The 23,560-nt window shown below is 47.5% G+C and overlaps 1 pseudogene across 1 annotated transcript; it reads right to left on the bottom strand.

The window, feature by feature from the left end:
* Positions 1-1,097: 1,097 nt before the first annotated feature.
* On the bottom strand, positions 1,098-23,121 carry LOC311133702 (annotated as a pseudogene). The gene is made up of 38 exons: positions 23,068-23,121; positions 22,369-22,495; positions 22,093-22,238; positions 17,753-17,944; positions 17,563-17,586; positions 17,264-17,347; positions 17,039-17,139; positions 16,778-16,943; positions 16,563-16,669; positions 16,188-16,415; positions 15,854-15,944; positions 15,665-15,751; positions 15,376-15,588; positions 14,930-15,129; positions 14,474-14,658; positions 14,203-14,347; positions 13,901-14,047; positions 13,461-13,691; positions 13,092-13,283; positions 12,857-12,984; positions 12,374-12,543; positions 11,932-12,111; positions 11,663-11,797; positions 11,395-11,538; positions 11,071-11,307; positions 10,753-10,912; positions 10,390-10,557; positions 9,817-10,223; positions 9,549-9,715; positions 9,164-9,283; positions 8,817-8,981; positions 7,395-7,610; positions 7,014-7,238; positions 6,731-6,880; positions 6,457-6,657; positions 4,003-4,134; positions 1,279-1,452; positions 1,098-1,184 (listed from the first exon to the last, which is right to left on the bottom strand). The product of its transcript is annotated as an uncharacterized misc_RNA (transcript).
* Between the last annotated feature and the right edge of the window lie 439 nt (positions 23,122-23,560).

Raw genomic sequence — 23,560 nt, 5'->3', positions numbered from 1 at the left:
TTGGTTCCAACCGCCATGTCTTTGTGAGATGTGGTGTGAGTGAACATAAGATCTCCGCATGTGTATTTCCCACCGTGGAGGAGGAGGTGTGATGGTGGTTTGCTGGTGACACTGTCTGTGATTTATTTAGAATTCAAGGCACACTTAACCAGCATGGCTACCACAGCATTCTGCAGCGATACGCCATCCCATCTGGTTTGGGCTTAGTGGGACTATCATTTGTTTTTAAACAGGACAATGATCCAACACACCTCCAGGCTGTGTAAGGGCTATTTTACCAAGAAGGAGAGTGATGGAGTGCTGCATCAGATGACATGGCCTCCACAATCCCCGACCTCAACCAAATTGAGATGGTTTGTGATGAGTTGGACCACAGAGTGAAGGAAAAGCAGCCAACAAGTGCTCAGCATATGTGGGAACTCCTTCAAGACTGTTGGAAAAGCATTCCAGGTGAAGCTGGTTGAGAGAATGCCAAGAGTGTGGAAAGCTGTCATCAAGGCAAAGGTGGCTCTCAAATATAAAATATTTTTTGGTTACTACATGATTCCATTTGTGTTATTTCATAGTTTTGATCTCTTCACCATTATTCCACATAGTAAAAAATAAAGAAAAACCCTTGAATGAGTAGGTGTTCTAAAACGTTTGACCGGTAGTGTACACAGACACACACACTCCATCTATTGGTCCAGACAAAATAGTTGGGTCAATCTCAACCAAATACTAGCAAGATGGATGGTACAGTAGTTCCGTCATATGGCCGATCAATTTGTTGCCTAGTGCTCAAACAGTGACTTAGACTGTTCTCCCTTTGTATGCTGGTCTGCTGGTGTGTGTGTGGAAGGGAACACAGGTCAACTGTATACTGGCAGAGATGAGGATCTCATTCCTCCTCTGTTGTACTGGACTACACTTCTATCATCCACAGTCTCTTCCCGTGGTGTCGCTGAGTTTCTCCCTGAGTAGGAGGAGATGCGTGTGTCAAGACAGAGGAGCTGATGATGTGGTATACAATGTAAATGTAATGATGTGATACTGGTTCCGGAGCTGTTAGTGGACTGTAGTACCCATGGAGGGACACATGGAGCGCTGCTCAGTGCTCAGTTCCCTCCAGATATGAGGGAGGTGGGTAGAGAGGGCTGTCTACGCCTCATCTCCTGCTGTAGCTGCTCCTTCAGAGTGGACAACTGTGGGACGGACAGAGAGGGTCAGGGACTGACACACAGACATTCACGGTTTGTCTTCTTGCCCTTTAACCTCTGACCTTCTGGCTGTACATACCTGCTCCTCCAGGCCTTTGACCCGGTGGCGGTGGGCTCTGTCTCGGGCAGCCAGGATCCTCTCTGCCTCCCTCTGGGCGACCTTCAGCTTCTCCACCTCACGCAGCACCTCGTCACGCTGCCGCACAGAGCTCTCACTCTCACTGTGGGACTGCTCCATCTCAGCCAGCTGGGCCTGGATACACAGAGAAACATATACACAGATAGAGAGAGGAGTGTTAGTCACTGGGCCACAGAAACACCAAGTCAGAGACTTAGGGTAGTTTTCTAGGTGCTAACAAGAGGTATGTCAACATTACATAGCAAAGTAATCCTTCTACCCCCCCCCCCCCCCTAAAAAAAAAAAAAAAAAAAAAAAAAAAAAAAAAGATATTGTAAAGTGGTTATCCCACTGGCTATAGGGTGAATGCACCTATTTGTAAGTCGCTCTGGATAAGAGCGTCTGCTAAATGACGTAAATGTAAATGTAATAGCTGCAAGAAGTAGTTTGGGGATGCAGAATAAAAAAAATGCCCACGCTGAAGACGTCTATATCAGTCCGCTAATACAGGACTAGTAAAGGCCCAGTGCACTACTTTTGTGATAAAAAAACTAAATGTATTTGAGTCTTTACCAGCATTTGTATCTTGAGTCTGATAATGATCTGTACAAAAAAGTTCATCTGATAATACTTGTGGAATATAAAAATAATTTTTGTTATGTTTTCCAGTTTCTTGAAATACTTTGCAAATGCAACTTATTTCTATGTGAAAACTGAAATGGTCTATTCATTCCTTTTCCATTTTAGTAGATGCTCTTATCCAGAGAAACTTAGTAGTGAGTGCATACATTTTCATACTGGTCCCCCGTGGGAATCGAACCCACAACCCTAGCATTGCAAGCACCATTCTCTACCAACTGAGCCACATCATCCCATCATCACAAACCATTTGATGTCTGAATGTACTCAATTACTGTATTGTGCATTGTTTTTCTTCATGGTGATGGAAAGACTACAGGTACAAACCTAGATGACCAGCCTATGTACAATACAGTAATGTACATTTACAATAAGTGATTTATAAGGATGTTAAATTAATACTGCACAAAAATTGGTTGTTTTCCATGTTATTTGATCAAGAAAAATATTTAATTTGATGTGGATGTTTTGTGTCTTTGCCCATAACTTTGCACCCTTTGATGTAAATGTTTGAGGACAGGGTTTTGTTCTTTCTGTATTCTATTAGAATGACAATCACAGAGAAAGGGACTGGGCAACAACTCTTACAATTCCAACTATTTAATCATGCAAGATAATGTTCTTAATTATACAACTACCTTTTTTTGCCAAAGTGGATATGCAGATTATTATTTTTTCCTGCCCTACAGGTAAAGGCCCAGTGCACTCCTTTTGTAAAAAACATTTTTTTCTAAAAATTACTGTTTTTGATAAATATTTTTCTTTTGAATTCCGATTTTTCAGGGGTGCCGCGACTATGCTACATGGGACACCATAAACACAGCTGGTAGGGCTGGGAGAGGTCTGACGACAAATGGTTAATAGCCCCTGTGTGGTGGTCACTTGACATCTGCTTCTTGATTAGATGACACAACGACTAGGAAAGGCCACTCTCATGGCTCACATCCATGACCTTGATAAAGTTATTATTCAGTAGTTCAGACTTCTTTATGGAAATGTCGTTTCAAATTAATTCAAAAGCAAACAAAGACTCCACAGTAGAATAACTATTCAACAGTGGCCTACTAGCTAAGCTATATCATGTAATTTATGTATTCAATGTATATCAAGGATGTTGTGCACATTCTTATAAAACTTCAGTCGTAACAGACACCATCAGGGTCCAGATCAAGAACAAACAATTCTGCTTAACTGCTCAACATTAGGCGTCTAACTAGCAGCAGATGCATTTCGATCCAGAGGGCCTGAGGCTACAGCCATTTTGTAGTGATTCCAACTCACGCTTGCATGGGGTTTCATTTGGCTGGCTTTAAAGTGAACACGACCCCCGGAGCTCAGGGAATAACAGACAAGCGCTCTGGGAGGGTCAAACTAATGAAGAAGAAAGTACAATAATCTGCAACAAAAGCACTGTCTCACCTGACTAACCCCTCACTTATCTGTACAGAGAATTTCAGACTAAAACTACAAAGTAGAAATTAGCCTGGTCTTCTATTATAGCAATAACTAGACAAACACCAGACATTGAGACACTCACCATAGAAAAAGTTAACTCCTCCTTTCACAAAGCAGCCAAATAACATCAGCCAATCACCAAATAACATCAGCTAATCACCTCAGTAAATTAGGTTATTTGTGGTTTACTGGTGGTTGGGGGAGGGGTTGTTTTTTATATTACAATCATATGCTAAGTCTATGGGACCTGACTTTGATGAATGCTTGGCATTATCAAATTGAGTTTGACCCCAGAAAAATACTAACGTGTGCCTAGGAAAAAGTGTAATGTAAATATTGATTGTTTCATTACCACATTGACCCACACAGAAAATCAACAAACTAAATGAAGGTTAAATGACTAACTAATGCCTGACTCCGTCATTAATTCTGCTAATTTAGCAGGGGAAATAAGATGATCCACATGTTGAGGAAACACACAGCCACATCTCATGACAGTCACTGTCACCTTACTGCTACCACCCTGAAGTAAAGTTCCCCTTTCTTTGCCTTTCTCTAGGGTTTACATTCTCCCCACTAGTCCCTGCCCACCTGTAGCAGTGCTATCTGTCTCTGTGCGTCCTGCAGCTCCTGCTCGGCGGTGGTGAGGGAGCGATCCAGGCGGCCCTTCTCTGCAGACAGACGCATGCTACCCTCCTCAGTCTTCAGCTTCTGACGCTCCACCTGAGAAGAGACCGTCCCAAATGGTCACAATTACCTCAGTACCACTCAACACAAGGGTTAGGGTCCATTTCATATTTAATTCAGTCAAGTCCGGATTTTAATTGAAAATTAGATTTGGCATTTTAGTCATTTAGCAGACACTCTTATCCAGAGTGACTTATAATTAGTGCATTCATCTCAAGATAGCTAAGTGAGATAACCATCTATCACAGTCGTAGAAAGTACATTTCACCTCAATAAAGTAGTTGCTTTTTCCCTCAATAAAGTCAGTGCTAGTAGGAAAAGACAAGTGCCGTGGGATTTATTTAAGATACTTTTTGAATAGGTAGGGTTTCAGACATTTTCGGAAAATGGGTAGGGACTCCGCTGTCCTGACATTAGGGGGAAGCTCGTTCCACCATTGGGGTGCCAGGACAGAAAATAGCCTCGACTGGGTTGAGTGGGAGCTGACCCCCTTTAGGGGTGGGCGGGCCAAGAGACCAGAGGTGGCTGAACGGAGTGCTCGTTTGGGGTGTAGGGTTTGAGCATAGCCTAAAGGTAGGGAGGGGCAGTTCGCCTTGCTGCTCCGTAGGCAAGCAGCAGGGTTTTGAAGCGGATGCGAGCTTAGACTGGAAGCCATTGGAGTGTGCGGAGGAGCGAGGTGACATAGGATGGTTTAACACCAGGCGGGCTGCGGCATTCGGGATAAATTGCAGTGGCTTGATGGCACAAGCGGGGAGCCCAGCCAACAGAGAGTTGCAGTAGTCTAGACGGGAGATGACAAGTGCCTGGATTAGGACCTGCGCCACTTCCTGTGTGAGGAAAGGTCGTACTTTACGGATGTTGTAAAGCATGAACCTACAGGAGTGAGTCACTGCTTTGATGTTTGCAGAGAACGACAGGGTGTTGTCCAGGGTCACGTCAAGGTTTTTTACACTCTGGGTCTGGGGACACCATGGAGTTGTCAACTGTGATGGAGAGGTCTTGGAACGAGCAGGCCTTCCCGGGAGGAAGAGCAGCTCTGTCTTGTCGAGGTTGAGCTTGAGGTGGTTGGCCGACATCCAAGCTGAGATGTCTGCAAGGCACGCAGAGATGCGTGTCGCCACCTGGGTGTCAGAAGGGGGGAAGGAGAAATGTAGTTGAGTGTCATCCACATAGCAATGATGGGAGAGACCATGTGAGGATATGATGGAGCCGAGTGATTTGGTGTAAAGAGAAAAGAGGAGAGGGCCTAGAACCGAGCCCTGGGGGACACCAGTGGTGAGAGCACGTGGTGCAGACAGGGTTCACGGTGTCGAAGGCAGCAGATAGATCTAGAAGGATGAGTCAGCTTTGGCAGGTCACAGATGACACAGAGGAGAGCGGTCTCAGTTGAGTGAGCCTTCTTGAAGCCTTACTGATTACTTACTGAGTCTGGAAGATTGTTCTGAGAGAGATAACGAGAGAGTTGGTCATAGACAGAGATACTGGTCTGTAATTCTTTATGTCAGAGGGGTCAAGTGTTGGTTTCTTGAGGAGGGGAGTGAGTTTCATAGGGTTAGAGGCAGAAGCTTGAAATTTAGAGTGATAGAAAGCGGCTTCAGCAGCAGATACAGCGGAAGATAAGGTAGAGAGGAGGGAGTGGAAGGATGATAGGTTCACTGGAAGTTTAGTTTCCCTCCATTTTCACTCAGCTACCTGTAGCCCTGTTCTGTTTCAATTCATTCATTGAATTGAAATGTAGTTCCTGAATTTAAATGGTTTAAAATATATGGACTCCAACACTGTGTCCCACCTGTAACAGTATACAAAATATTATGAACACCTGCTCTTTCCATGACAGACTGACCAGGTGAAAACTATAATCCCTTATTGATGTCACTTGTTAAATCCACTTCAATGAATCTATATGGGGAGGATACAGGTTAAAGATGGATTTTTAAGCCTAGAGACAATTGAGACATGGATTGTGTATTCAGAGGGTGAATGGGCAAGACAAAAGATTTAAGTGCCTTTGAACAGGGTATGGTAGTAGGTGCCAGGTGCACCGGTTTGTGTCAAGAACTGCAACGCTGCTGGGTTTTTCATGCTCAACAGTGTGTATCAAGAATGGTCCACCACCCAAACGACATCCAGCCAACTTGACACAACCAATGCGACACATTGAGTCAACATGGGCCAGCATCCCTGTGGAACACTTGACACCTTGTAGAGTCCATGCCCAGACGAATTAAGGCTGTTCGGAGGGCAAAAAGAGGTGCAACTCAATTAAACGAAAGTCTACTTAATGTTTCATAGACTCAGTGTATATTCCTGATGCTTGTTGTGTTTGGTGTTTATCTCACGGTCTTATCTTCGTCTCACCTTGTCCAGTATATTCCACAGTGCATTTTTGTCCTTCTCCAGGTGGACAGCCTGTCTCTCCGCATCTTTCTTCTCTGTCTCCAGCATGGCCACGGCCCTCTGCAGCCCCCGCAGCCTCTCCTCTGCAGTCGCTCTCTCTGCCTGGGCAGACTGGGCACTCTGCTGGGCCTCTGTCAGACTGGCGGACCGTTGACGCAGGGCCTACAGGACAGACAGGGTGAAGGAACAGCTATACAGATATCTCTCTCTCACACACACACACACACACACACACCTCCTGTGTGTGGGCCAGCTCTGCCTCCAGCTCTCCTTGTCTCAGCTCGCTCTGGGTCAGCTCAGTCTGAAGGCTTTGCACTCGCTCAGTGAGGGCCACCATGCCTCTCTTCCCCTCCACCAGGGACGACCGCGCTCCATCCACTTGTTCCTGAACACAGCAACACTCCATTCACTGGTCATTACAATTTGCTGTAAACCTATTTAAATTACAGGGATGAACCTTGACAACAAACACTTTAATTTCAGTCCTACTGTCCCATCAATGGTTCCTCTCCACCCACCTTTAGATGCCTGCGGTCCTGCTCGGCCAGCCCCAGGGTCTTCTGCAGTGCGGCCAGGCGCCCCTGGGTGGCGCTGTGGGCAGTCGTGGCCTCCTGGAGGCTCTGGGAGAGGTTCTGGGTCTTCTCTCTGATACAGGCCTCTCCTTCCTGGACTTTAGACAGAGCCTGGTTCAGCCTGTCCACTTCTCTCTGGAGTGACGTCACACGGCTCTCCCCCTCCACCACCTGGGATAGATGCAGAACACAATGTGTATGAGTGCTTTGAGTGTCTCAGTGTGTATCCGGTATAAGTGTATTTCCATTTGAATCTGGTTAAATCTCAGCATGACCTGCCTCCATCAGGGATGTATCTGTTCATAGACATGTGGCTAAGAGTGTTACCTGTTTGAGTAGTGTGTCATGGTGCTCCTGGGTGGCCTGGCTCTCGGCCTCCCTGTCCCCCAGGCTCAGTTTGAATCTCTGCAGCTCCCCCTCCAGACTGCGTCTCCCCAGTTCCATCCTGGTCCCCCGTGCCTCAGCAGCCTCCAGGGCCTCCCGCAGGCGCCTCCGCTCAGCCTCCAGACGCACCTCGCCCACATGCTGCTTACTCAATTGGTCCTACACGGAGGAGAGGGAGGAGAGAGTGAGGTGAGCGAAAGGGAGACATTGTGAGAGAATGAGAGAGTGACAGAAAGAGAAGGAGAGAGTGAGAGAGACAGTGTGAGAGAGAAAGATCTGAAACTGTCAGACTGGCAGTCACATCAAGGTCACATGTCAAAGCCAGCCAGTCCATCCAGATCCAGTATGTGACACAGTCTGACAGCAGAAAGGCTGCTTGTCTAATGAGAGGCCTGGAGACTGTAGAGCAGCCATACGCAACGACTACATTGATTTTGTTGAGTCACTCAGGTACACATAAGACAAGGCAAAGTGTGTAGAATTGCAGGAAATTTGCTTTAAAACTGCAAAAATGTATCTCCTCCAACAAGAGGGGTGTGAACCGTGTGAACTGTTTGGGGGTCACATGGGTCATGATGTGGGGGTTTGTTACTAAGCAGACTAATGACAATATCCATCCGGACCTTTTCCATTTAGGAACTTTGTGTGACCGGACCTTCTCAAATAGTAGTTGAGTACCCCTGCTGTAGAGAGCTATAGAACTAGACACGAGGGGCAAACACAGACGCTCCACAAACACTCTCATAGGGAGGCCAGACAGACATAAACACACAGACAGTTGATCTACAGCTGGCCACATCCCTCCCTCTAATGCTCAACCCCCCCCCCCCCCCCCCCCCCCCAGAAATACTGTCTATTCAATTCTCTACCATTTGATTTTGCAGCTCCTAACTATAATCTCTATAATCATAAATACCTACCCTCCTTTCCCTTCATCCGTCTTTCCCCTTGGACTTTCTCCCACTAACCCATTTCCCATTCACTCAGCCAGTCCTTCTCTCTCTCCCTCTTTCCCCATGCTCCTTCTGTTGTCAGCTGTGGAAAGTGCTTCCTAGGGTGGTGTGAGGGCTGGACTTAGAGGACTGGACATATGGAGTTGCTTTGGCCAGAGATATGACATGGAGTTGTGTTTAATTACTCAGTGTTCTGTGGCATCTGTTGTTATGACAGTCACCGTCAGTTTTCTGCTCCCACCTAATGCTCCCTGCAGGGTCACCATATGGCAGTGTTGGCAGGTTAGTGGGCAGCATTGTGTTAGCAGACACTATAATCCTAGTCAGGGAAGTTCTTCTACATACAGTAAGTATGTGTTGGTGTGAGTGTATGTGCATGTGTTTCAGTCTCTGCAATCTGCAGTGTGTGTACCTGTATGTGTTTCCTCTCCGTCTCTGCAGTCTGCAGGGCTCTCTCCAGCTCCTTGACTCTGTCAGTGAGGGCCCTCCTCTCCCTCTCTCCCCTCCTCACCGTCTCCTCCTGCTGCTGGAGCATGGCCTGGGTGGAGCTCAGACGCCCGTCAACACCACGCTTACCTGGACAGAAACACAGACAGTCACAACACTGGAGCATTCACAGACAAGGTCTATATGCCAATGTGTGCATAAAGTGTGCCCTTCCTGGGTCATTGGATGGCTGTGAATGACTTCACTGTGTAAATGACTCTCTTGGCCCTCTTATGGTTTGTGTGTGTGTCCGTGCACGTGTGTGTGGCTCACCCTCTGGCACTCCTGCAGTGTGTTGTGTAGCTGAGAAAGGCGGTTCTGGGCGGAGTCTCTCTCCCCCGTCACCTCCTCCAGCTCGCTCTGTAGCCCCCCCAACTGGCAGCGAGCCTCGTCCTAAAAAACAACATGGAACACACTTCAACAACCCCATCATGCACTGACAGACCATTACCTTTTCTATCATCTAAATTCACATTTCAGTGCTACAGAGATTTCTTGTACAATTGTTTAGCACAATACTGAGAGAAATCACTTAGGTAAAAAAAGTGTGAAAAAAGGCTTCAGTCTGTTAATAAATGTGTCTTACAGAATGGTAAATAAAATGTATAATCTTTACGTTTATATGATACTGGACTGCCATGTATCATGTCTACAGTACCCTGTCTCTTCGAGAGTCTCGGAGCTCCTGGAGGAAGTCTCGGAGGGCACAGCGCAGCTTCTCAGGGTCCAGCTGAGGCAGAAGCATGGGGAGGGGGGTGTCACCCTGTTCTGGGGAGATCAGCCTGGAGCAGCCCAACGTATTGTCAGGGGTCGAACCTCCAAAATCTGGAAGAAAAAATTACAATCAGTATAACTCCAATCCCATCAAGTATTCTACAGGATTTTGTTTGTCTCTGTAAATACAATTAATTACAGCCTGCTTTCACATTGATGTTTGGCAAGGGGCGAGAGGCTACGTGTGATGCTGCTGTGGGATGCTCCCCCTGGGGCTCCTGCCCCAGCTGGCACTGCTCCGGCCCCCCAGCCCGATGCCCAGTGTACGGGTCAGCGCCGACTGCAGGCTGCCCAGGCGGAACTCCAGCTCCCTGCGTCCGGCTACGGACCTGGCCAGCTCTGCCTCGGTGGCTGCCAGGCGGCCCTGGGCCTCGCTGAGCTGCAGGCTAGACAGAGTGAGGGAGTCCTGGGCTGTCTGGGGCCGCAGGGACAGGTTCCTGGCCTCATCCTGGAGCTTCTTCTCACAGCCCCGGGCCTCCTGCATCTGGGCTGTCAGCTCCCTCTCACAACCCCGACAGCCTAACTCTGACTCTGTCAGATGCCTCTGGAGGATGGACAGCTGGAGGGAGGAGAAAGAGAGGGGGAGGGAGGAGAGAGGGAAGGATAGCGATTGAAAGAGTGGTACAGCAGAAAGGGATGTGTAGAGGGAGGTTGATTAAGTTTTATGTTTAACCAAGCCTAAACTCTCACTCTACACCCTCCTCAATCTCTTCCACCATCCTCACCTCTTTCTTGATGGAGGTCCTGGCTGTGTCTGCCTCGGCCAGCTTCTGTTTGAGAGAGAACATCTCCCTTCCTCTCTCCTCCTCTCTCTGCTCCTCCAGGGAGAGACGCGTCTGCAGCTCAGCCACCTCCTTCCCTTTCTGTTCCTTCTCTCCATCAAGCACCTTCACCTGATGGAGTGATTGGATGGAGGAGTTATAGACTATGTCTAAACCAAGGCCTGGAGTTTTTCCTGGTATGATCACGTGGACAGCAAAAACTCAATGCCTAGTCAAGTTATTTATAGTGTTCTACAGCAGTTAAGGTAAACCGATAAATGTCAAATTATAAACAGAGTATTTCAGAGATGTGACCGTGTGACGGACCTGTCTGCGTAGCTCCTGCAGCTCTCTCTGGGCCTCCAGTCGTGACCTCTCGACCTCTCTCAAACAGCTGCGGAGTTCCGTCACCTCTCTATGGGCAGACGACAGGCTCTCCCCCAGAACAGCCAGCCGCTGCTCCTTCTCCTCACACTGATGCTTCACACTGACACACAATATTAGTATTGCAACTACTGCAGTGAGAGTTCAGTAAAAATAAAATGTCAAATATTACACACTTTTGTATAGATGCTTTCTTTAGGATTTACGATCCCACAGTGATACTAGTACTGAACATGTGGAAGGTGTGCAGCCAAGCTCTACCTGATTCTCTCAGAATCTGCACTTATCAGTGTCTCCCTCAGCTGCATTTGATAGGCTGAGTGTGTCTCTCTCCTTGGTGACATCACAGAAGGTGTGCCGTAGCTCCACCCCGTCCCTTCTGTACCCCTCCCCGGTGTCCCGGGTTTGGTTGAGGCACCTCTCCATCTCCAGCATGTCCCGCCTCACCTGGTCTCGGCTCTCCTCACTGGCTGAGAGAGAAGCTCTGCACTCCTCCAACTGGAAGAGGAAGTTAGGGAGAGTGGTAAAGAAATGTTGAACCAGAAATGGTCACTGGCTCCATCCCTGACTCTAACCGTACCTCACCTCTTTGAGTGCAATGTCAGTGTGTGTCTGTAGGTCAGTGCAGTTCTCCTGCAGCCTGTATAGCTCCCGATCATGAACACTGCCAGCCTCTTCCAGCTGAGAGCGAAGCTCCAGTAACTCAATGGTCAGAGTTCCCACTGAGGCCTATAGACAAAAGTCAAGGAGACTTTAGAGTTTGGACACATACATGTTTAGCATTTTAATGTATTTTAGAACAATTCATGATAGTACAGAATGGGCACAGAGTTATAACGCGGTCTAGAATTACCCTCTCTTGGGCTTTGTAATGCGCTGCCTCTCTGGCCAGTCTATCCAGCTCCAGGGCTGCAGTACCCAGCTCTGCCTTCAGGATGGACACCCTCTCAGACAGCACAGCCTTCTCTGATTCCTTCTGGGACAGCATCTGAGAGAGGGCAATAGAAAGGGCCTCTATAACTGGGGATATAAGTTCTCTTATCAGTATTTTCTCTGCACTTCATTACAGAGTCTGATCTCTATTACATGGTGTCTTTGTCTGGTCTCTAAGATGTGACTGACCTGTTGTTTCTCTGTCTATGCCTGTAGCAGACTCTGGTCTCTGTCATGGTGCAGACTCCTCACTTCATCTCTCAGGTCTTCCCGGTCTCTCTCGGCTCTGAGGAGCTGCTCCTCGACCTCTTGTCTGACACGTCGTAGTGCCCCCTCCTGTTCAGACTCCAGACTGTGACGCAGGGCCTCCTGGAGAACAAACACACTCAGTTGTTCATGTTCATTGTATGGGTCTAACCAGCCCAAATAAAGAACATGAACAACTGAGTAGAATCAAGACACACATTGAGACATCTTGGGCAAAAGTAAGAAACATAAATAATAATCATAATAGTACTGGATACAAGTAAAACCATCCTTATAATATTCTTACTGCTAGAGCAAAAACCTCTCCAAACAGAACTAGTCTAGTAGAACTAGACTTCTACAGTGGCCCCCATCCCCCCCTCACCTTCTCAGCGTTCAGTCTCTCTGCCTCCTCCTGGTGGTCAGTGATGGCGGTGCGTAGGGCCTGCTGGGACTCCTGCTGGGTGGTGCTCAGGGCCTGGCTCAGAGTCTCTCTCTCCCGCTCACTCTGTGCCAGTGCATTCTCCCCATCAGCACACACACGCCTCAGCTCCGCTACACAGGACAATAGGGGACATGATGAGCAGTTTCGAACCTGTGTTCATACAGTCATGTAATGGCTATAGCATCATTTCTCCATCAATCTCCTCAACTCCTTTTTACTAACACTTGATCTGGTTTCCCCTCTTTCTTCCGATGTTCTATGGCTCCAATGCTCCTCAATAATATTATTTAATTCTAACTTATCAATCCTCCCGTCTTCCTTGTTGATGCTCTCTCTGCCACTACCATCTTATTTTCACTCATTTGGTTCCTCTCTGTATGTAAGTCATTCATTTCTCATCCTCCTGTCCCCTCTCTCTCTCACCGGTGGTTGTCTCACAGCGCAGCTGCAGGCTCTGGATCTCTGTCTCCGGCTGCTCTCTGTCAGACTCCAGCTGCAACAGCTGCTGCTGCACCTCAAACAGGCTGGTCTCCAGGGCCTCCCGCTCCGACCTGCAGGGGCATGACACACGCATCAGGGACCAATTCTTCAACACACACACACATACACACACACAGACGGACATGCATGCACATGCGCACACACACACAGATCTCACCTGAATGCGGCCAGCTCCTCGGTCAGCATGGCGTTCGCTCTCTCTGATGCAGTCAGCTGGACCACCAGCCCCGCCCTCTCTCTAGCCAGCTCCGCCCTGTCCCGCCCTACTTCCTCCAGGGCCACGCCCTGTCTGTTCCTCACCCCGGGCCATGCCCAACTCCACCCCCAGAGAGCTCACCTCGCCACACAACTGTCAGCAGAGAAATACACAGGTACATGCAGTAAAATTGTACACATTTACAGACAGAGATTCACAGAACAATGAGGTTTCAGAACTCAGTGATTATCATTCTTTGTTAATTACTGAAGCTCTTTCTTGCTGAGAAGACACATTATCATATGCCACTTTCCCATTCTCATCATTTACCTGAGTGACTTTGTCCTGCAGCTTCACTCTATCTGCCCGGAGGCTCTGAAGCTCCGCCTCCATCCCCACCCTGCTCAGCTCAGACTCCTGCAGTGATTGGTGGAGGGCGAGGTGTGCGGTGTCCAGCTCTAGCCTGTCCTGCTCCAATCGGACCAGCTCATCTCTGATGGTCAGCTTCTCCTGCTCCGCCTCACGCTTCTGGGCCTGCAGATGGGCCTTCTCCTCCTCCAGCTGAGAGAGAGACAGAGAGAGAGAGAGAAACATGGACACGTATGAGAGAGTAAACGGGTGTGGAAGGCCAGAATTGAAGAGGTCCTAGCCTATAGAATAGGCCAGAGCGATGCTTTGTTTTGATGGTTACTCTTGCATTAGTCCTATATGACTTCACCCACAAGTGTTAGTCAAATGTTGATCAAGGTGTTGGTCCCACTGTGTCCCACCTGGCTGATGATGGAGTTGAGGTCAGACTTGTCCTGGGCTAGGCCCTCATTCATGCTGCCCATCTTGGCCAGAGAGTCTCGGAGGGCAGCCTCCTCAGAGTCAAGCTTATTGACCAGCAGAGAGAGCTCTGCATTACTGCTCTCAGCCTGGGGGACAGAGGAGAAAACATACAGGACAGAGAGAAGATGGGTGAACTTTTAAGAGGTGAATTTTCAAGGAGAGGAAGTCAAAGGAGGACCAAATAGTGACAACCAAACACAAGAGGATCCAGAGAGTGAGTGACATCATCTGTGTGTCTTACCCGGGTCAGAGCCTCAGTGAGCTGGGCCTTCTCCCCCTCCAGCAGCTGCCTCTCCACCTCCGCCTGGTGGTGGGTCTCTCTCACTGCAGACAGCTCCCCTCGCTGGACAGACGCCCGGCTCTCACTCTGCTCCCACTGCTTCTGACTGTGGGGACAGGGACCAGGGACAGGGTTAGAGACAGAGACATGACTACTGGGTTTGTTTTCCATTCACACACCCTATCGATGTCAATTGGTTTTGCTGACTTTCTCCATCTCTTATCTCACTCACACTCGCTCTGTCTCAGCCTTGGCTCAGTCTCTTTCCTGCCGTTCGGCCTCCTTCTCCTCTCTCTCGTGATCCCTCTCTCTCTCTGGGCCGACGTCACGGCCTGCTGAAGCTTTTCACAGTCCATCTGCAGGATCTGGGCCTTGATCAGAGCTGTCTGGGCTGCCTTCTCCATAGCCATCTTCTCACTGAGAGGACAGACACACAGACACAGCGGACAACAGGACATTGTGATTCGAAATTTCTGTAAAGCTGTATGAAAGGAAAGATGTGCGCTTCCTGAAAATAAAGTTAACTGCTAGTGCTTACAATATCTGTAGCATTAGCTACTCCTCTCTCCATGCATACTAAGGCTTGTTCTTTAACCAGGGCACTGAGGGAAGACACTTCCTGGTCCTAAAGGGTTTTCCATCACCCAATTTGTTTTATAAGTCTGCTTGCGGACTCTTCTGGTTGTACCTAGCCAGTTTGTCTCTGTCTTGTTTCAGACAGTCTCTCTCTCTCTGCGTGGTGTCTTTTTCTCTCTGAACTCCATCCCTCTCTCCCTGCAGGGTCCAACTGCGCTGCTCTGTCTCTCGCTTGGCTGACTCCGCCTCTGCGAGCTGCCTGCGCAGCATCTGCAATGATGACTGGGCAGAGGACAGACACCCCCGGACCTCCTGTAGACCAGAGAGACAGAGGCAGAGGAGAGAGTGGGACACTGAACACTGGACACTGAAAGTGATACAGAGGAATTAAGAGATAAGACAACTTTTATAGGAAATGTTTGTATAGGAAAGTTGGACAATGTAACATTGTAATAAAGCCGGCTATAAGAAGCCTCAATTCTCAATGACTACAGTAAAACCACTTATATAGTAGAAGATGTGTTAATGTGTCCAGCTGCAACAGTGTGGACGGGGTACCTGCAGCTGGAGATGTCTGCTGTTGACAGCAGAGCGCAGGGCAGACAGGCTGGCCTCTGGGACGGGTGCCAACGAGGAGTAGCGGCTGGGAGAGGTGGATTGCTGTGGTGACGAGGAGCGGTGAGGGGAGGAGCCATGGAGCAGAGCCAATAAAGGAGCTCCGGTGTTCTCCTGGTCTGCCTCTGATGATGAGTCCCCATCGGACAGGACAGTCTAGGGAGGGGTTTAAATGTGGAGGTTGGTCAAAGTTTGCTGTGCGTGTGTGTGCGTATGTGAGAGACTGCTGTACCTGTGCAATGTCTCTCAGTGTGTCCAGCAGTGTTTCAGTATGAGCTCTCATCACCTGCATGTCTGTCTCATCGTTCCCAATCTGCTCCTGTAGGAAGATAACCATAGTGAGGAGGGAGGGGTATGATGGCTACTGATGGCAAATGGCTACAGGAAGTTTCTATGCTGGGGTCACACAGGCCAATCTCACCTCCAGTCTCCTGGTCAGAAAGGCCATGTCTCGGTCTCTCTCCTCAGTCTGACCCTTCAGCCTCTCCCCCTCTTGCACTGCATCTGACCGTCTGACCACACACACACAAATCACTTAGCATACCATTGAATCTCTAAGATGCACATTACACTTCACCCTCCTGATTTGTGTACCACCACCAGGCAGACCAGGCTGCCACTCAGTAAACACAGAGAGACAGAAAGACAGACAGTGTCAGAGTCCCATAGTACACTACTTTTGAGCAGAGCCCTATGTAGGGTGCCATTTGATACACAGCCAATGACTGAGCACAGTGTTCAACTCTCTCCCTGACCTGGCATTGAGCTTGGCCCTCTCTGCGTCTGTCCTGGTCTGCAGGCTCATCATCTCGGCCACCCTTTCTCTGAGCTGCAGCTCCAGCTGCCCACGCAGCGCCACCTCCCGCTCCAGAGCCAGGGCCGCCCCTCCCTCCCGGTTGCGCATCGTGGAGGAAAGGCCGGAGCAGGACGACTGGATAGAGTGGGAGGTCCGTGCCAGCTCATTACGCATGTCTGACAGGTCCCTGGTAGGGGGAAAGGGGCAGAGGAAGAAATATGAAATAATCCAAATTCACAACAACCACTATACATAGAGCACAAATATAGTGGCAAAGTCACAATATAAAATGGGGTGCATTCATGCCGTTTGTTGTGCAGTTAGTTGTTCTGACCTCTCTGTAGCGCTCTTCAGCTCACAGACCTGCCTTCGGAAGCCCACCACCTGTCGCCATAGGGACAGTAGACGACTGTGCTCACTGCTGAAATAACTGTGGAAAGACTAAGAGAGAGGAATTGTGAAATAGCACGTGACAGAAAATAAGAGAAGTGTTTCTTATATTCAAAATGAAAACAGCCATCCACAAAAACTCTCATTTCTAATACCCACCTCCTCCTCCCTCCTCCAATCAGACTCTCTCTGCTCCAGCTCCTCCCTGGACTTGGACCAATCAACAGTGAGTCTGCGAATGTCCTGGCTGAGTGCCTCATTGGCCAGTCCTGCTTGCTCCAACTGCTCTCTCAGCATGGCGTTCACTGCAGACAGACTGCTGCTCCTGTGGAGCATAACACGGCATTGCATCAATTGCATTGAATTCTGTATGCCATTAGTTTCATTACTGATTGGCCCAGGCAGATTCCAATCACTAACCTTTGCTGCTCCTCCTCCAACCGGATCAGAGCATTTTCCAGGTCGCCGCATGGATCCACCTCTTCTCGATGGTGACTGTTGCTGGACATATCACAACGACCCTAAAGGGAAATAAGAATGACAGTTATGCATCAGATGTGAATTGCAGATTAACTCAATACTTTTACTAAATGGCATGGTTAGTTGTTTCAGAATGTCTCCATAGTGGTGTGGCACAGTACGAACACTCAGTCTGTGCAGCTCCAGCTCCGAGGACTTCTCCACTAGAGTCTGCTCTAGATCTCCACACCTCTTCTTGTACTGCAGGACCTGGAGGGGAGGACACAGTGAGGTGATCTGCTCTCTGACTGGTAACATAATATAGATTACATTAGTTAATCAGCATCAGGTCCCTATTTGTCACCATAAAATGTTTTAATTCTTAGTAGGAGAGTCTGTAAGGCAGTGATGTCATACAGGAAGACATCTATGAGGTTCATGAACTCACTTCCCAAATTAAAACCGTAATAAAACACAGCCATTACCTGTTTTGTGTTCATTTGTGTGTTCTTCAATAAAAATAAAGTAAAAAAACAAAAACACGCCATTAGGCTCAACCCGTTGACCACAGAGGGTTGGCAGACAATTACAGGCCTACAAATGAACTAGTAAAACAACCTTTACCCTCCAAATAAAATAGAGGTGAATGGAAACACACGCATCATAGTGTGATACCTTCGCCTGCAGCTTCTGCACCAGCTGAGCCTGTCTCTGCTGGCCCTCCTGGTAGGCTGTGAGTTTACGCTTGTAGGCCGCCTGCTCCTCATCCAGACATTTGCGCAGGTCCACGTTCTGCTGAGCCAGGCTGGGAGACTCTGGTGAATCCTGGTCCCCGTCACCCGTCTCCAGGCGGAGCGCATGCTCTAGCTATATAGATTAAAACACATAACAGAGAGGTTGGGGGGTTGATGTGGCACAGGGGGGGTCACAGACTTACCCTTCAGAGTACTAGAACTCTGACTGATATGTAACCACTGTTGCTTACTGTCTTTCTTTGGGATTGCCAGGTATGCTATGTGGTCTGCCCTAGAAAGTAAAATAACATGCTGAAATTTTTAACCATAATTCTCTGTTACAAATGCATAATTATTGCATGGTGCAAGATGGTTCCATTTGCATCTATTTAACCATATCTGAACAAAATGGTTTCTTAGCGGGCTCTGTGATTGAGGAGTTGTAAGCAGCACTAATGAATGTTCCTGGCCTCCAGGCCCGGCTCCAGGATGACATGCCTGAGGGGGCATTTTAAATCCATGTGGGGGGGGGGGGGGGCACAACTAGTATTGCTTTAGAGCCTTAATAAAACAAGGTAGATTGGACCTACTACGACATACAAGTGTTACCTAAATGCAGCCGTAGCTGCCGTAGGCCTACACCTAATTTGCGCCTACCAACACGCACAGATCAGCTCAACAGGATGAGCACCACTAGGCAATCAAAGATTCTTACAGGCTTCATAGCTTAAACTTCAATTATTAGAACTGTACGCTACATTTCTGTTGAATTTGTGACACTATGCAATGAGCGTAAATCTACAGTAAGCCAAGCCTAAGTGCATATTCTATATAGCTGATGTGAAATTTCCTACATGACAGTAGTCAATTTGAATCTGCCACGGATAAGAGTAAATGCCCATTCAGAGAGCAACACACACATGCTATAGCAAGAGAGCAGGGAGGGGGCGAAAAGGAGACCGCCGTTTTCATAGTATTGACATCAGCTTTACAGTAGCCTATCACACAACAACTGTATATAAAGCAAATTAATAATAACAGAGCGAACGTTTGCCTTCTTCTTTTAGTAGGCTACACACGGTATTGGTCCTATACTACTGCGACATACAAAATGTAAAAACATGTAGGCCCTGTACCTTTTGCAGAATATCAGTCTGTCCCTGATGTTTTTCCTGGAGAGAAGTGGCTTCTTCGCTGCCCTTCTTGACACCAGGCCATCCTCCAAAAGTCTTTGCCTCACTGTGCGTGCAGATGCACTCACACCTGCCTGCTGAGCAAGCTCTGCACGGGTTGTGCCCCGATCCTGCAGCTGAATCAACTTTAGGAGATGGTCCTGGCGCTTGCTGGACTTTCTTGGGCGCCCTGAAGCATTCTTCATAACAATTGAACCTCTCTCCTTGAAGTTCTTGATGATCCAATAAATGGTTGATTTAGGTGCAATCTTACTAGCAGCAATATCCTTGCCTGTGAAGCCCTTTTTGTGCAAAGCAATGATGACGGCACGTGTTTCCTTGCAGGTAACCATGGTTAATAGAGGAAGAACAATGATTTCACCCTCCTTTTAAAGCTTCCAGTCTGTTATTCTAACTCAATCAGCATGACAGAGTGATCTCCAGCCTTGTCCTCGTCAACACTCTCACCTGTGTTAACGAGAGAATCACTGACATGATGTCAGCTGGTCCTTTTGTGGCAGGGCTGAAATGCAGTGGAAATGTTTTTTGGGGGATTAAGTTCATTTTCATGGCAAAGAGGGACTTTGCAATTAATTGCAATTAATATGATCACTCTTCATAACATTCTGGAGTATATGCAAATTGCCATCATAAAAACTGAGGCAGCAGACTTTGTGAAAATTAATATTTGTGTAATTCTCAAAACTTTTGACCACGACTGTACACAACAACTGTCATTTTGCACACAAGAAAGCACGCAATGTTGAAGAGAAGCCCCATGAAGACTAGTAGCCCAAGATCCGATCATTAAAACAGCACACACCGTTGATTCAGGACCACGGACAGAAGGCTACCACCAGTCAGCGCGATGAAAGGATGCTCTGCCAATTTCAGCACCACTGAAGTGGACAGCCAGGACAATAAGATTAAAGAGTCAGGGCTCACCCCAGAGGACAACCTATAGGCTACATTGGTCACTGTCCCTATACCCTTAAAATAACGCAAAGCTGTATATCTATCAATAGCAATTAGACCCACAAAAACCAAGCAATGACATTAAGAATCACAGATAAATCTAACCTGCATTGAAGTAAAAAAACTAGTCCTAAAGTAACTATACATTACATTCAGAAATCTGCCAAACAACCAGGCTTACATGAGGGAAAACCAAGGAATTAAATCATAATGCTGACCCACGGTGCTTTCAACTACATACTCTTGTTTTACTCATGAGTCTCTGTAGTTTGCTTGGAGCTGGTGTGCTCGTGCCCTGGCATGCCTCCCAAAGCTTTTCGAATTCAGCATCACATCGCAGTTTTTCAACGCACCCATACGTACTGCAGACAAGTTTGACACTGGTGTGCAGATAAGTAGCTCAGACTGCAGTAACTTGTTAGGAGGGTCGAGGAGCCCCAGGATTTTGTGAGTCATGTTAGCAATAAACTTAAAGCTCGGCTCTGTCACTGCTTTCAATAAGTCTGTGGCCTTAAGTCTCACATCTGTGCCATATGCGCGAGTAGATTCTATTTCACCAAGCATCTCTGTGATGCTGTCACTTGATTGGACTGGCCACCGTGGCGAGGTGGCCAGTCCATCTCTGATTAAGAATTATTTCCAGTTTTCCCCCAGTGTACTGTGCAGCCACCGTGGGTTTCCAAAAAGAAATTGTACACAGAGCTACACACATTGAAAAAGTCCTCTATTGCCTCCTCAGACGACATAGCGTGCACCACAACCAAATGCAGACCTTGAACCAGGTGCTTTAAAAAGGCCTGCTTTCTCCCACTTAAAATGCGGCTCGGGTAAGTGTCAAGACAAACCTGCGCTGGTTCCTCATCACAGAGGTCCTCAGGTGCCAGTGGCTGGGGTAACGGAGGTGCAGGGGCTTGTTGTAATGTTAACCTCATGCTGATGGTGCTAGGCATGGCTTTTCTCGGTCTTGTTGGTCAGCAGGCGGCGTGGGGTATGGGCGGGTATTGCATTTGCTGCTAGGCTCCTCTACCTCGGTGGTCAGGCTTGCAGGCTGCTCGTTGAGCTCGGAATCGGTATCAACATACTGGTCCTCATGTTCAGCCGCATTTAGTAAGGCTAAATTCTAACGCCATACTACTGAGCCCCCCCTCTGGCCTGACCCCCCTCTCTTCCCCACTAAAGCCCCTGTTTACAATCACCAGGGGTGTCAAACGTCATAGCAACATGCCACTTCACTTCATTCCAGTCCTAGTAACCAAGGAGACGGACTAAATTATCCCGAGCAGACAAATAAAATAATGAAAGGAAAATTGAGAAAGGGGTACATTGGTAATTGTTATATGTGTCTGTCAAATGTCCGTGTGACTGTGGCCTGCTTGGTCTTTACAGTGCCTGGTGTATGGCAACACCACCTACTATTGCTTTACGGGAAAGATTGGAGACCACAATGGTGGGTCAAGCATTTAAACCCACCACATTTACAGCCTCTCGCAGTCAGGTTAGTGTAGTACTACAACCAGCCCAAATAAATAATAAATACATCTCCCTCACTAACTTTAAGCATCAGTTGTCAGAGCACCTTACCGATCACTGCACCTGTACACAGCCCATCTGAAATTAGCCCACCCAACTCATCCCCATATTGTTATTTATTTTGCTCATTTGCACCCCAGTATCTCTATTTGCACATAATCTCTTGCACAGTGTTAATACTAATTGTAATTATTTTGCAATATGGCCTATTTATTGCCTTACCTCCATAACTTGCTACATTTGCACACACTGTATATATATTTTCTGTTGTATTTTTTGACTTTATGTTTTGTTTTACCCCATATGTAACTCTGTGTTGTTGTTTTTATCGCACTGCTTTGCTTTATCTTGGCCAGGTCGCAGTTGTAAATGAGAACTTGTTCTCAACTGGCTTACCTGGTTAAATAAAGGTGAAATAAAATAAATAAATAAAAAATAATTAAGAATTGAACTCACTAACTACTCCCCACCAAATGCCTTAATTCTCTCATTCTGAACCTCCATTTTGTTATGTGCTTCACATGCAATCCTGTTATATTTTCCTGGATAATCTAATTGTATCTTTTAATTACTGATCTTCTGCCTCCTCTTCTCTGTCTCTTACCCTCTCGCTGATGGTGTTGTATTTGATGGCCAGCTCATCGCGGTCCGCCCTGCTTTGGGCCAGCAGGTCCTCCAGCCTTCCCAACTCTACCTGCAGCACCCGGTTCTCCTCATGGACAAACATCACTGAGGACATGGCTCCTGGTGCTGGGGTGGGGAGAGAGAGAGTGGCAGACAACCACATGTATTAATGAAGAGCACAGCACTTCATTCAATATTCAGAACACTACTTTGAATGCATCTGTGATATTTTATAATCAGATGGTTGGCCACTCACAGCTCTCGTTGAGGTTCTTGGTGACAATCTCTCGGACCCGTGCAGGTAGACACGTAGTTGGGTCTTCTGGGGAGGCGCCTCGGACCGTCAGCTTCTTCTCCTTAGACAGCACACTCTCCTCCAGCCTCTGGTAAGGAGATACAGACACAGAAGCATTTATAGGAGAGAGAGGGCAAAACACAACGAGAGAGCATGTACAGTGAAGATGGGAGAACAGCTGTTGCAGCCACCTGCTTGAAAAGGTGTGAGGCTATTTGATTATCCTACTGAATGTGAACACTTTTGAATTTACTGTCTGCAATCTCTGTCTCATTTGTGATAGTTCCTCTCCTCAGAGACAGACTAATGCTCAGGGCCCAGCAGAGCACAGTGCCATGAGGACAGGTGGCTTCTCAGCAGTCACTCCTGTCTACCAGAGAGATGTGTTCAGAATAGAACACTGACCTCACACTCTGCAGAGCACACATACATACACTTTCATAACACAACAGAGAGCAGAATTCATGGCATCTCTGTCGAAGTGTCAAACCATCAGCATCCCTAGTGAAGAAGTCTATTGTAATTACAACTAGGCAACATAATTATAAACTTATTGATATTTCTATAATGATTTACAATCAATAATTTACAGGAGAATATCAATACACCCTAAAAACAACGATAAATAGAAGTGCAATCATGCACTGGCCATGACATGACCTGTACTACAGATTCCAATTTGGAATCCGTGTTGGAATTCTCCGTGTCGCTCATTGAGAAACGGTTGATTTTGATCCAAAGACAGCAAGATCTTCAGGGCCGAAAAATAAACGTTTCGCTCCAGTCCCGTGCGCTGGTAGGGTTATCAAATAGGATTAACCGTTGGATTCAGATCCAAATTAACGGATGCACGCGGTTAAATGCGTATCTAAATTAACAACACACTAGCAACTATAAAAAATAAAACAATATGTCTGCTGTACAGACAGTCCAGAAAGTTGTGATAGTTCGTTGGAATCCCAGGATTTCTCCCACGTCCCACAGGTGCGTCCTGCTCGGTCCTTCTCTCCAGGACTGTTGGAGAAATATTGAGGACAGGGGGATTAGCAGACTGTAAATTCCCCCTCCCTCCTCCACTCTCCATGAGGAGCACTTTCAATTCGCATTCTTTGCCTGTCCACCCTTGCAGTTTAATTAGATAGCCAGGTCCTTC

This window comes from Coregonus lavaretus (genome assembly GCF_964263955.1).
Source record: "Coregonus lavaretus genome assembly, chromosome: 8".
Lineage (NCBI taxonomy): Eukaryota > Metazoa > Chordata > Actinopteri > Salmoniformes > Salmonidae > Coregonus > Coregonus lavaretus.
The sequence above is the reverse complement of the archived record's forward strand: the minus strand, read 5'-3'. Positions and strand labels throughout refer to the sequence as shown.